Here is a 15,243-nt window from a genome sequence, read left to right on the forward strand (position 1 = left end):
GGTTTGTTGTGGGTAGGTCTTGCTTGACCAATCTTATTTCCTTCTACGACCAGGTGACCTATCACCTGGACAAAGGAGCAGAGATTGATTTCGTATATCTTGACTTTAAAAAAGCCTTAGATCTAGTATCCCATGATCACCTCTTAGCAAAACCGGCTAACTGCAGCCTCAGCCTCACCACGATCCGCTGGCTGGGGAATTTGCTCCATGGTAGGACCCAGAGGGTGGTGGTTGATGAAAGTCAATTGTTGTGGTGCCCTGTGACCTGTGGGGTCCCCCAAGGCTCTGTCCTTGAGCCTATACTATTTAACATCTTTATTAATGATGTAGACATTGGTATCAGAAGCGGACTGATCAAGTTCACCGATTACACCAAACTCTGGGATAAAGCATCCACACCTGAGGACAAGAGGGTGATCCAGGCTGACCTTGACAGGCTCAGGAAATGGGTGGACAAGAACCTGATGGTGTATAACACCGAAAAATACAATGTTCTCCACCTTGGGAAGAAAAACCTGCAGCATCCTTATAGGCTCAGCAGTGCTATGCTGGCTAGCACTACGGACGAAAGGGACTTGGGGGTCATAACTGACCACAAGATGAACATGAGCCACCAATGCGATGCTGCTGCTAGTAAAGCAAGCAAAATGCTGGCTTGCATCTACAGATGCTTCTCAAGCAAATCCCAGGACGTCATTCTCCCATTGTACTCAGCCTTGTTGAGGCTGCAGCTGGAGTACTGCATCCAGTTTTGGGCTCCACAAATCAAAAAGGATGTTTGACAAGCTTGAGAGGGTGCAGTGGAGAGCCACATGCATGATCTGAGGTCAAGAAAACAGACCTTATGAAGAGAAGCTGAGAGCCATGGGACTCTTCATCCTGGAAAAGTGCAGGCTCAGGGGTGACCTGGTGGCCACCTATAAGTTTATCAGGGGTGCTTACCAGGATCTGGGGGAACGTCTGTTTACCAGAACGCCCCAAGGGATGCTAAGGTTGAATGGTCACAAACTCCTCCATGACCATTTCAGGCTGGACATAAGGAACAACTTCTTTACTGTCCAAGCCCCCAAGGTTTGGAATAAACTTACACCAGAGGTGGTTAAAGCACCTACTTTGAACACCTTCAAGAGACATCTGGATGTTTATCTTGCTGGAATCCTATTATCCCTGCTGACTTCCTGCCCCTGGGGCAGGGGGCTGGACTCAATGATCTTCCGAGGTCCCTTAAAGCCCTAATGTCTATGAAATCTATGAAATGGAACAAATTAAATATACAAAAGAAAAAAAATTGAGAATGGGGTCTCAGTCCATCCCACTCATGATTCTGGTGTCTGTGGCTCCTACGTCCCTCAATGCCGTCCTCCCTCATCCGCCTACACAGCTGGGCCAACGTGGTGGCTCCTTCAACTGCTCCTGGACCCCTCCGACAGGTCCTCCCTAGATCTTTCGTTTCAGCCTGTGTTCGGCTCAGGGAGCAGTCCTGCTGCCTGCTTCCAGCAGTGCTCCCCTAGCCGTCAGCTTTTATTTCAGCCAGGTGGCATTTTTGGATGATGTCATCTGCCCATGCCGCTCCCAGCCAGCAATAAAAGTGGATGATGAACCTTGCAGGTGTTCCATCCCAGCATGAGTCGTCTGGCTTCTTTTTTCCTAAAAGAAGTAAGCTTGTCCTGTCTTTAGGGCTTTCCTCTTTCTTGTCGGGACAGGTCAGCCTTGTCCTGGGTCCCTCCACAGGAGGGGTCTTTGGGCCAGATGGTTTCAGGTTGGATGTAAGGAGGAACTTCTTTACAGTAAAGGTGACTAGAATCTGGAACAGACTTCCCAAGGAGGTGGTGCAGTCCCTAACTTTGGAAGTCTTCAAAAGGAGACTGGACAGACACCTTCTAGAATCATTTAACCTCAGCAGTATTCCTGCTCACATCAGGGGGGTTGGACTCAGTGATCTTTTGAGGTCCCTTTCAGCTCTTAATTTCTATGAGTCTATGATTCCAAGTGGAAGCTTGTTGGTGGTCAGATGTAGCATCATAGTAAGGAATATCAGGAAAAGTGTTGAAGCGATTATGCAGCCTTGCTTAACTACCATGTTAACTTCAAAAGGATCTGTGATAGATCCATTACTGAGAACCACCACTCACATACCATCATGGAGCAGGCAAAGAATGGTGATGAATTTTGGTGGGCATCCATATTTCAAAAGGATCCTCCACAATTCTTGGTTAATAGAGTCAAAAGCTTTCATGAGGTCAAAGAAGGCCATATAGAGAGGTCTATGTTGTTCCCAGCATTTTTCCTGCAGCTGGCAAGCTGTGAAGATCATGTCAGTTGTGCCTCTTAATGTCTTAAACCCACACTGAGATTCTAGGAGGAACTCATCAGCAAGTGGAAGGAGATGGTTCAGGAGAGTTCTTGCAATGATCTTTCCTGTGGTGGACAGCAAGATGATCTCTCTGACTGTAATTTCCAGTCAGAATTGTCTCCTTTTTTGAAGATTGTCACAATCATGGCATCCCTGAAGTCATCTGGGATTTACTTATAATTCCAAATCCTTAAGGTGAGGGCCGCTTTGATCCTCTTTAAACTTGTTGATGAGCAGGGCCATAAAAATGTGATGTGGAAGGTGCAAGACCTTGAGAGTACTTCTGTTTCTGATGCAGAACTTCTACAGCTTGCTGTATGACACAGTTACCTAGACCTGGAATGTCCTACCTGTTCAGGTAGAAATTACAGTAGTTTTGCCTTAGGATCTAAACAGGTACAGTTTAGAGATGAGGCAGGAAAGCTTGTCAAACCTCATATATGATCTGAATCTCTAGAACATTTAGGTCAATGGTAATTTGTGTTCAATTCATAATGTGTCTGCCTGCAAATTGGTAAAATAGGAACCCCAGCCTAAGAAGGATGCATCTCTGCCCAAGGTTTATGATAGTAGAAAGAGAGAAAATTCAGATGTTGGCCAGGTTCCTTCACTAGCCTAAGGAGAAGAGGACTTTGACAGGTAGATAAACCGGTATATCCAGATGGTGTCTGACTACCATGGACATTGTAAATACTCTTGATAGGCTATAGTAGTGATGGAGGTTTATCACCACACATCTTAGGTATTTCCAGTGGCTGCAATCGATCATCATGTAGGTGTCCTGCAAATTCCAAACAGCATACTAGTAATCAAGATCTAGAGGAGGTATGATGGAAGCCAAGGCAACCATGCAAAATTTTATTTTCTGGAGGAAATTCTCTCTTTTACAGGTCTAGGGGCCTTGTTACATGTTGTACCTTAAGCTGCTCAGATGTTGATCAGTGTTAGTGCTAGCTTGAGTTTGGAGCAGTCACACCTTAAAGTTAAAAACCTTCTCTGACTTTCCCTCACCTGCATAGCTGTGACTTACCACTAGAGGGATGGCGAGCAGGGACCTGACTAGGAGCTCTAGTTGTGAGTTACCACTGCTAGGCTCTTCAAGCTGCGACAACATATCTTCAAAAATAGAGACCTTCAGAAGTTGACGAAGGTCCTGGTTTATAAGGCAGGGAGATGGTCTAGGTTTTACTGCTATAGAGGAGGGTGGCAGTACACCCTCCTCTATAGCAGTAAAACCTAGACCATCTACCGATGCCACATTAAGACCCTTGAGAGCGTTCTCCAGCGGTGCTTGTGTCAAATCCTGGAGATCAAATGGGAAGACTGCCAGATCAGCACAAGCATCCTCCAGGAAGCTGCGTCCAACAGCATTGAAGCCTTGCTCTTGAGAAATCAACTCCAATGGACGGGCCACTGCATCTGAATGTCTGAGAATTGCCTCCCTCGCCAGATTCTTTTCTCAGCTCTCTCTTAGCCAACGCTCAAAGGGCGGCCAAAGGAAATGGTACAAAGACACACTCAAGGTCGCCCTCAATCATGGAGGCATCAACACCAACAGCTGGGAAGAGCAAGCTGCTGACCATTCAGTGTGGTGCCACCTGGTCCACCAAGGTGCGCACCACTTCGAGACCCAACAACTTGATACTGAGGTGGAATGGCAGTGGTAGAGGAAAGAGAAGGAGACCAACCTGGAGCTACAAATCCCAGTCTCCTGCTCAACAACATGCCCCATTGCCGAAGAATGTGTGTATTCAGAATTGGGTTCCTCAGTTACCTGGGGACCCATCAAGCCTGATGGACATCATCCTCAACTTCAGGGGACTGCCGATGGTGATGGTGAGCTAGAACAGGCTTCTTTCTATCCCTGCTCTAGGTAGGAGTGTGTGAGAGATGGGTTGAGGGGAAGAGCATGGGAACATGAAACTACTACTAGTACTCTGAGGTAAAGCAGAGTCTTCACCTCTTGTATGAGCATAGATTTATGAGGTAAGTCCCTGGAAAAGGAAAAAAAGATGAAGAATTACATGGAACTGTATGGAATACACAGTCTGATAATACTTAGAACTCACTGGTCTGTTGTTATGGCTTCCCAAGCACTAAACAAGTGCCAAAGTCTTTCCACAAAGGGAGGGGAGGCAAAATGAAGATCTCCATTGATTGGTAAAGTGCTCCCAATGAAGCGGTAAAATACATTGTTCAGCGGAAAGCAACAATCACAATAAAGAAGCATTAGGTAAAGAAGTAACTTGCTCTGTGCTTTAGGCAAGCTCAAGCCTGAAGAAGAATATGCTGTATTTGAGAGCTGATCTAAATCTATCCCAGCCTTGCAGTTGATCCAATAAAAGATATCACCTACAAAAATCCTTGCCTCTCGCATATTTTCTAGACTCTCACTACCACAACATCACTCCAACACTATCTGTTTTTTAGAAAATTCAAGTTGCTTTACTACAGTAGTATCCAACCTTTTTCAGTAGGAGATCACTTTTGTAATTTAGAAGCAAACCAAGATCTACCCCCTTTCCCCATGCCCAGCAGGTAAGTCTGTGGGGAGGGAAGGGGGGAGGGAAGATTGAGGCAGAGGGAGAAAAATTGGGGGGGCCACCCCCCACAGCAGCTATGTCTGTGGGGAAAGGGGCGGGGGGAGAGGAAAGGGCCATGCTGAGGGGCGGGGCAGATTGAAGCCCCAGCCCTAGCCCCACTCCTCCTCTCACCACTTGGGCTTCAATTTACCCCCTGCCCCAACAGCGATGAGGGAGAGAGTTGGGCTGGAGCAAGGGCAGGCTTTGCAGCCAGGGTGGGGAAGGACAGAGCCACAAGTGGCTCATCCAGGGGGTGTGGGGAAGGGGGCATGCAACCTGGGAGGACATGGCGGGCACGTGTCCTCAGATCTGTATTCAGGGCAGGGTGGGGCAGGCAGCAGCTGCAGGCTGGTGCCAGGCTCTTCCCAGCAGGGGGGTTGGGCCACTGGGAAGAGCCCAGCCCACAGCGGCACTGGGAGCAGGGGGAGGGGGGCTGTAGTCCCCCCTCTCCTCCTCCCAGCATGAGCACAGCATAGCTTCCCAGCCCCAGCCTGCAGCGGCAGCCACCCAGCCCTGTGCAGATCCCATGCACATGGCTCCCATGCCCGTGGGGGGGGGCAGGGAGAAGAGAAGGCTGTGCCAGGGTGGTCCCGGCTGCACTGCGCTGCACTGTGGATGGGCAGTGGTGGCACTGGGATGGAGCGTTGGGGGGCTACAGTGAATTTTTGGGTGGCTGCAGCCCCCACCCCATGGTCCCAGTCCCAACACTGCCACCATGGGCCCAGCTCTTCCTGGCAGCCCAGCCCCCGCCTCCAGGAAGAGCCCAGCCCCAGACCATTGGTGCAGCCCACCCCACCCCATGTCCAGATCTGGGGATTCATGCCCCTCATGCCCTCCCGGGGTGCATGTCCCCCCTCCCTGTGCCCCGCAGATGAGCTGCTCACAGCTCCATCCCACCCCTGCTGCAGGGCCTGCCTCTGCTCCTGCCCCACTTCCTCCCTCACTACTGTTGCAGCTGCTCATGCTGCCCTGCATTTGGAGGGGACATGTGGCCCCCTGATCTCTGTGTGGGGTGAGGCAGCTGTCACTGCACACTAGACTTTGCACCCCAAGCCCCGCTGCAACTTGGGGCTTGGGGCACAAAGCCCGGGGTGCAAAACCCAGTGCACAGCAGCAGCCACCTCACCCTGTGCACAGATCAGGGAGGGTGCATGCCCCCTGGGGCCTCTGCCAGGGTGTGTGCAGTGGCGGGAGCCCCCCCAATGTGCCTGGATGAGCCACCTGGGCTCCAACCATCGCCCAGCCCAGCCTGGCCAGGGTCCCATTCACCCAGTGGCAAGGGTCATGGAGGGAGATCATTCCAATCACCCAGCCCAGCCCTAGCAGCAGGGGCACAGTTCAGCCCAGCCATGTGCGTCCTGCCACTTCTACATCCCACTGCTCCCAGACTGCATCCTGGCCACTCCCCATGTGCATCTCTCCTCTCTCGATCACAGAGCCTCTGACAGTCGATCTCAGTCTGGGGGGGGACTAGCCCTGCCCAGACTGAGATCGACTGTCAGAGGCTCCCCAATCTACCAGTTGATTGGGATCAACCAGTTAGTGACCACTTCTTTATTAGGCAGTAAAACTGCCTGGGATTGGTTTTGTTCAAGAGGTAATCTGTACTCGCATATTCAGACCAGGGGTGTATACTTTATGTGAGTGTAGTGTCACCATGAATCCTTTAGGAAATGCAGACCTTCATTATTTTCCCTACTCACATCTCTGAAAAGAGGTGAATCCCCTCAAAGGGTAGAGACTCAATAGCTCACTTGATTTTGGCAGACTTCATTGATGTCTGATGCCATGAAGCATGGTGCATGGGAACCACCATAAGCATTGCTCTTGCACATGAGTCTACCACATCAGGAGAAACATCTTTTCTCCTAAACCTCTGTCTGCTATCAGATCCTTTAAAGCTTGCTGAGTATCCTCAGGGAGTTTGTTCATTTCCAGTTGGTAAGATAGGTAACCTGTTTTGCAACTAGCAGCTGATGATTAAAAAGTTTGGAGACTTGCTGTTGAATAAACTTTTTTTCCAAAGAAATCTAACTGTTTAGGCTTTTTGTCTTTTGATATAAAGTTGAAGCATCCATATTTAAATCTTATGTTGGCTTCTGCAACAACTAGTACCCCGTGGGTTATGTTAAAAGATTTGGTCACACCTGTAGGCAGGTATCTTTTAACAGTAGTCAGTACACCTGTTTGATGGTGTTAGGGTAGCTAGCATCTGCTACATAGTTCAGCTGACTACAGAAGGATGTCTTTGACTGACAGAGTGACTTTACCTGGTATGGAGGAGTTAAAAATAACCACCATGCTGTGAGGATTTTTTATTGTCCTTGATGCTTGAAGCTCGTTGGAGTTCAGTTGCAGCCTTGGCTTTCCTGTTTGCTCCCTGCAGGACCGGACCAGTGCAAAATATTCCTTCTTGGAGGTGAATCCCATCCTCCATCCTTTGTAGGCCTTTCTTTTTAGCCTCAGGAGGTCTGCTAGATCCCTGGAGAGCCAGGGGGGGGGCTGCTGAGCCCTCTTGCTGCCTTTCCTCCGAGATGGAATAAAATTAGCTTGTGCATTGAGGATCGCTCCCTTGAGGAGCAACCACTCTTCCTGGATTCCCCTCCACCTGGGGTCGTGGTCCCTTAGGGTCTCACTGACAAGCCTCTGAGCTTGTCAAAGTTGGCTTTCCTGAAGTCAAGGACTTCACTGTTGCTAACTGACTTGCCAGCTTTATGGCGGATGGGGAAGGGGATCAGCTCATGGTCGCTGTCACCCAGCCATGACTTGAACAAGAAAAATAAATACATGAAAAGGGAGGCTGTAATAATGGGAGGTCTCCTTCCCTTCGGGGTGGGGGGTGGGATTCTCTTTGGTGTGTTTCTTGTTGCTCCATCTCCCCTACACTCCTTCCTTATGTGAACCGTGATGTTAAACGGGTGGTGCTGCTCAACTCAGGATCAGTAGTGTAGTCTGTGGCTGCCAGTCATAGGCCATACACAAGACTAAGAATAAAACTTGCTTCAGGAGTCTGGAGTCAGACATCCAGATGACATGGGCAGCCCCACAAAATTGATGTTGGATAATCATCGCCTCAGTGCTCGTGGTGTTTGCTTGCAAGAGGACGCTAACATTGGTGTATCTGTCTTCCCATTAGATATGAGGGATCTTCTGCAGGCAGCACTGATGGTACTTCACCATGACTTGAGGTGTCTCCTGTATATTGTGAATGTGCCAGCTCCATACAGTAAGGTGGGGATCACAGCTGCTTGATAAACCATGAGCTTGGTTTTGGATCTGATGTCGAGATCTTCGAACACCCATTCCCTCAGGCATCTGAAGACTACACTTGCACATGTGCGGTGATGTTGGATTTCTATGTCAATGTCAGCCTTCTATAAGAAATGGCTTCTGAGGTACAAGAAATACTCTGAATTCTCCAGACTCTCACCATAAATCTGAATCACTGGAGCTGGGTACTGCTCATTAAAAATTTGTTGATGGAAGGCTTTAGTCTTCTGAATGTTAAGCATGAATCCCATTTTCTTGTATGCCTCAGTAAAGACATTGACAATTGTGTGAAAGTCTGCTTCTGTGTGAGCACAGGCTACAGCATCAACAGTATACAGGAGCTCAGTGATTGAGATTGGGGTAGTCTTGGTTTGGGATCAAAGTCAGCTGAAATTAAATGGCTTACCAGTCTTAATCTCAAAGGGATCTGTGGTTGATCCATTACTGAGAACCACTGCCCGCATACCATCATGTAGCAGATGACTACACCTGTCAGTACAATTTGAGGAGAAGGTGAGAAGCCAACAGTAGTGAAAAAACAGGTTAGAGATTATTTAGAAAAACTGGATATGTACAGGTCCATGGGGCTGGACAAGCTGTACCTGAGGGTGCTGAGGGAGTTGGCTGATGTGATTGCAGAGCCATGGGCCATTATCTTTGAAAACTCTTGGCAATCTTGGAAGGTCCTGGATGTTTGGAAAAAGGCAAATAGAGTGCCCATCTTTAAGAAAGGGAAGAAGGAGGACCTGGGGAACTACAGACCAGTCAGCCTCACCTCAGTCCCTGGAAAAATCATGCAGCAAGTCCTCAAGAAATCCATTTCTAAGCACTTGAAGGAGAAGAAGATGATTAGGAACAATCAGCATGGATTCACAAAGGGCAAGTCATGCCTGAACAACCTGATTGCCTTCTATGGTGAAATGACTGCCTCTGTGGATGCAGGGAAAGCAGTGGACGTGATATATCTTGATTTTAGTAAGGCTTTTGATATGGTCTCCTACAACATTCTTACAAGTAAGCTGAGAAAGTATAGGTTGGACGAATGTACTTGTGACAGGGCTGTCACAAGGCCTGTCCTGATGTCTACCTGCCCACCTGTCTAGGGTGGTCTGCTCTGTCTCACCTGCCACATCTTGCTGTTTTAAAACTGTAATAAAAATACGGGAAGCTGCCCGTTAAGTGCCCCAATGCGTAGGACATTATACATGTCTCCGACCTTCCCTATACCATATCCCATGCCTTGAAGGTGGCATCCAATGTCACCAATAGGCCATAGGCCCACACTACCCACTATAACTCCCCCTGCTCCTTTGCTGAGCTGTACTCACTAAACTCTTTGGGACTAGCCTGTGTGCAGTCTTTCAGGCCACTCCTGCAGCCCTACTCTGTACAGCCCTTTAGGCCTGCCTACGCAAACTCTACTCTGCACCCACTCAGCACAGGCCTTCAGGTAGCCTATGCACACCCTGCTCTGTGCAGCCTACTTCTTTCACTACACCCCTTCACTGGGACCACTCTTCTTCCCCTTCACTGGGGTCATTGGGGTCTTATACCCCATGGGGCTCAGGTGCTTCACTAGGTGTGCCTGGCCCCTTTCCTGTCTCTGCTACTGGGATAACCCACCAGGTTGTGGGAGCTGGGACTATAAGGTGCCCTATACTCACTAGGGAGGCAACTGGTGTGGCATTTTCTAGGGACCACCCTGCCACAGTCTGCCTTACTACACCATCCTGCACTAGCAGGGTGTAGTTTTAGATCAAGGATATTATGTGTATAGCAGCTCCAGCCAGGCAATATTCCCCCTCTGGCTGCTTGCAGTGAACTGCTGGCTCTCCTGCTCAGATCTGCTCTTATTGCTAGCAGCTGATCCCTCTTTCCCAATCAGGCGGTCTCCTGCTGACCATGTGACTCCTGGTTGGGAGTGTAGTCATCTTCAGGCTGCTCTGCTGCTTGGTCTTAGCCCTTAAAGTGGCAGGCACCAAAGGTGCCCTGCCCCAGTACTGTAAGGGGGATAGAAATCTGGTTGGATCACCAGCCTCAAAGGGTAGTAATCAATGGCTTGCTATCTAGTTAGCAGCCAGTGTCAAGTGGAATGTGCCAGGGGTCAGTCCTGGGGCAAGTTTTGTTCAATGTCTTCATCAACGACCTGGAAGGTGGGATGGAGTGCACCCTAAGCAAGTTTACATATAAGACCAAGCTGTGGAGAGTAGTAGATATGCTGGAGGGTAGGGCTAGGATTCAGAGCCACCTAAACAAATTGGAGAGTTGGACTAAAAGAAATGTTATAAGGTTCAATAAGGACAAGTGCAAAATCCTGCACTTAGGACAGAACAATGCAATGCACCAGTACATGCTGGGAACTGACAGGCTAAGCAGCAGGTCTGAAGAAAAGAACCTGCGGATTACAATGGACAAGAAGCTGAATAAAAGCTAACAGGGTGCCCTCGTTGCAACAACGACATAATGAGTTAACAACATAATAGGCTGCATTAGTAGGGGCATTGCCAGCAGATTGAGGGAAGTGATTCTTCTCCTCTATTTGGCACTGGTGAGGCCACATCTGGAGTACTGTGTCCAATTTCCCCCGCCCCCTACAGAAAGGATATAGACAAATTGGAGAGAGTCCAGTGGAGGGCAACAAAAATGGTTAGGGGGTTGGAGCACATGACTTCTGTGAAGAGGCTGAAGGAACTGGACTTTAGTCTGGCAAAGAGAAGACTAAGGAGGTGGGAAAAATTTAATTGCAATCTTCAACTACTTATAGGTTGGTTCCAAAGAGGATGGAGCTAAACTTTTCAGTGGTAGCAGGTGACAGAACAAGGAGCAATGTTTTCAAATTGCAGCAAGGGAAGTTTAAGTTATATATTAGGAAAACCTTTCTCACTAGAAGAGTAGTAAAGCACTAGAACAGGCCTGTCAGTGAGGTTGTGAAATGTCAATTCTTGGAGATTTTTTAGACCCAGCTAGACAAAACCTTGTCTGGGATGATCTAGTTGGGAATGGTCCTTATTTGAGTAGGGGATTGAACTAGATGACCTCCTGAGGTCCCTTCCAACCCTAATTTTCTATAATTCTATGATTCTGTGATTCTAACCAGGCATCAGAAAAAAGGTTAGAGGGACAGATCTGTGAGATCAAACAAAGGGAGAGGGACTGGGGATGAAGAGATTTAGGAGTTGTCAGACTAAAGGGATTAGATGAAGCCCATGAAATTGAAAGGAAAAACCAAGGAAAGGATCCTCAGAGATAAAATGGGGGAGGAAGAAGGATCATCATTATAACATTTGAAGAAAGAAAGAGGTAGAAATAAAGTCTGGAGAACATTGGGTCAAGAAATACCAATAAAAAGGAAGAGAAAGTGAAGCATAACAGAATTTTTTTTTAACCTCTTTTAGATATTAAGGAACAGATTTTCAGATGACATGCATTGTAGGGCTGTGTGAAGCTTTGGGTGCTGTTTTGATTAGAAAGAGATTCGGCCTGATTCAGTGGCCAAATCTCCAAATCCAGATCAAATCAGGGGACCAATGAAAAGGTCTGAATTGATTCAAAGCTCTCTGAATTGATTCAGAAAAGATTTGGGAGAACCTTGGTGATTTGGGCAGTCTCCACCCACTGCAGCAGGGAACTGGACCCAGACTCCAAACTGGTAAGTAGGGGCCAGGGAAGGGAGGACTGGAGGAGGGGGAAGGGGACTATGGGAGGTCCCCTGCCAGGCCCCATCCCCTGCCCGCTCCCCCAGCCCCCCCACCCCCCATGACTGCCCACCTGGCCCCAGCTCCTGGTGCTTTAACAAAAACGGCCCTACGAGGGGCTCTGTAACAAGCCCCCCAACCCCACTCCCATTCCCTTAGCCCTCCCATGGCTGCCCCAGATGCTCCAGCTCCTGGCCCTTTAAGAAAAAAACCCCAAACCTGGACTCACCTGCTGCTGCAGTGGCCTTGGGGCTTCAGGGGGCTTCTGACAGAGACCCTATGCAGTGCAGGGCAGTGGTGGGCAGCGTGGATCGCCCCCCATCAGGCAAGAACCGGTGATTCCAGGCTTTTTTTGTTGTTTTTTTCTTAAAGGGCCAGGAGTTGGGGCAGGTACAGCAGCCATGTGGGGCAGGGGGGTTGGAACAGCAGGGGCATTAGGGCAGAACTCCCCATGCAGTGGATCACACCCCCCCCACCGGCCAGGCAGCAGCTGGTGAGTGGGGGCTTTTTTTTTTTTCCAAAGAGCCAGGAGCTGGGGCCAGGTGGGGCAGCCATTGCTGGGGCTGGGAGAGTGGGCGGGGGATAGGGCCTGCATGACTCAAAGATTCGGCTGATTTGGCAGCAGCTGAATCTCCAAATCAGATTCGGCCGAATCGATGAAGTAAATAGAACTATGTGAATTTACACCTGATAATCTGGCCTTCAGTGATGTAATACATTCTGATTTCATGAAATCTGCATTGACATTACTACTGGCTAGTAAACAGTTGCGTTTAAGAATGCCTCCTACGCTGGTGGAATAAATCCATCGATTTACATTGTTTATTCTTTTCACTTATCTGTCTTAATGAAAATGCTAGGAATGAAGTATGCATGCCAGTTATTTTCAAGATCATAGAGTACAAGGCTATTCTGTGCCTATTTATGTGTTTCAGTTTTCCTGCATTTGCACTATAATTGTAGGGATTTACTAGATGAATTGAATTGAGGTCATGATTATTTAAATATTTGTAATTTTCTTTAAATCATGCAGTAGATAAGGTTTGTTAGTTAAAAGAATAGCATTTGTACAATTAAACATGTTAAGCACCTCACAGTAATAACATTTCTTATTTGGCTACATAAAAATAAATATTTTTGAGATGTAGTTGTTTATCTATGAGCAGAATCTTTAAGTGTAGCAGCAAGCCTCCTGGGTTCTTGTCTCATCAACTGAAAAGCAGCAGTAGCAGAGATATTAAAATACTGGTGCTGAGAAGAACAGGAAGGTAGAATTTAGGCAAATTAAGTTATAATAAAAATAAGTCTGATGTACATATGTTATTTGGAAAACAGGTTGTATGCAAAATACATTTCAATATAATCACTGAATTTTGCTTTCTTCCCCATCATTCTTCCTTGATAATTTTCTGTTCTTTGAAAATGACTTATATCATTACATTGTGCTTTTTAAGACTCCAAGTTTGTCCCTATTTTATTGTATATTTTCATTATTTTTTCAAGTTGATTGTACAACTGTGCTAAGTCTATAGTAGCTTCCCCTATTTGTCAAGACTCTCACTGTATTCCCATTTTTTAGAGTCCTAGAGAATTAAACTGGGCTGAAACCAATAGGTTTCAATAGAGTTCAGGAGAAAATGTTTGAACTGTGTTATAAAATTCTTAGTTGGGATACAGTTTTCAATTTGATTTTGTAGCTGATTTAGAAAACTGGTAGGAAAATCATTGTGTATGAATTCTTTAGTTATGTGCCTGTTCAATTCCATAGGACTTTTATAAGACTGACTCATCCTGTATAAATTTAATGCTATCAGGTTTATTTTAGCCTCAGTCTAAATTGACCAAAACACTTCATTACTTTCCAATATACAATTTCCATTTTCTTTGATTATTAAAGTTAAAACCTAGCATTGTAGGTAAAAGGAATATATATGCTTGTCATTGTCAGACCAGCCATTTCAAAATCTAAAACAATAACTAGTTGACAAGGTGGTAGTAGTTTTTTTAAAATCTATGTTATACTTTCAAAACTGCTGATCAAGTGGACTTTCAACTGCTTTAAATAATTTGTTACTGTATAAGTAAAAATGGACACCTAGATGTTACAAGTTCCATGCAGGAGGAAAATGCAGAAACAAACCCTAGTTACAAATTATGCTATGCAGGCACCACTGTGCAATCACCATGTAAGCAATAAGGCTAAGTTTCACAAGATCGAAAGTTGGCAAAACTTTTATGTTCATTCTGCCAAGTCTGAAATGGCAATCACGGGTATGAGCTTCACCCTCTTCTGGAGCTCCATCAGCACAGTGCAGCTGTTGTATCATCAGCCACCGGGAATTTCAGCTGCAAGAAATGAAATGTAGGTCACAGCAACTCTAGAGCAAAGTACATAGGAAGGAAAAAAGTTCTAAGATAAGTATTTGAAGTCCATACAAATCATTCTGTAAAAACAAAAACTTACTACATTACCAAGATGAAGAGCCTATATATTCATTCCACCAAAAAAACCCTAATATTTTTATGTTTACAAATACACTGCAGATGTTACTTTGGATGAAGAGAAAAGTCTCCTCACAAGTAAAGAGACTTAGGGCTAAATCCATCCCTAGCATAATTCTATTGAAGACAATGGAGTGAAACCAGAAATTAATTTGGCTGATTATAGTTTTTTCCTAGGTACACAGGTTTTTTCACAGTATTACCCAGTATAGCCCTATAGATTTACTTTAAAAAGAACATAAATTTAATATGAAATATTATAACCAACAACGTAGTGATAACATTTAGGCTAGGAACAGACATTACACATAAACTAGTTTAAGTGATCAGAAATTGGTTAAACCTGTAACAGAACAGATGTTCAGTGCACATAAACCAGTTTGAAAATGGCTTATACCGGTTTGTGATAAACCTAGTTGAATGTAGTATCAGACCTAACCAATTTGGGTCAAACCAGCTTATGTAATGTCTGTCCCAGACCCCTTGCTGGTTTAAGTTAAATCAGAGTCCCCCAGCATCCCGGCATGCTCTCTGGGCTGGATGGGGCTCTCTGCTCCACAACAGGGCTTGCCCCTTCCCTCTGCTCCCTGGCCAGAGCTCTGGCAGACTTGCAGGCACAGCAGGGTCTGTTGGCTTCCCTGTGCCCCTCTCCACCTGCCCCCTCACCACTCACTGCTTAAGCAGGGATCCCTTCCTCCTCTCTGCCACAGCATGGACCCTAGCCAGCATGTGGTACTCTAGCTAATTCTGTGTAAGGCTCCAGCAGAGACTGCAGACACAGCAGGGTCTGCCTGTCTTCCCCCTGCCCAACGACTCCCCCCAACCCCCACCCCCGCCTGCT

The 15,243-nt window shown here is 46.8% G+C and overlaps 1 long non-coding RNA gene across 2 annotated transcripts in view; it reads right to left on the reverse strand.

Moving 5' to 3' along the window:
• Nucleotides 1-13,185: 13,185 nt before the first annotated feature.
• LOC112550905 overlaps nt 13,186-15,243 on the reverse strand; it is a 38,877-nt gene continuing 36,819 nt past the window's right edge. For both annotated transcript variants that reach the window (XR_003094977.1, XR_003094976.1), the window contains exon 3: nt 13,186-14,246. This is a non-coding gene — a long non-coding RNA (uncharacterized LOC112550905). The remainder of the gene's footprint in view (nt 14,247-15,243) is intronic.

This window comes from Alligator sinensis, unplaced genomic scaffold, assembly GCF_000455745.1.
Source record: "Alligator sinensis unplaced genomic scaffold, ASM45574v1 scaffold147_1, whole genome shotgun sequence".
Taxonomy (NCBI): domain Eukaryota; kingdom Metazoa; phylum Chordata; order Crocodylia; family Alligatoridae; genus Alligator; species Alligator sinensis.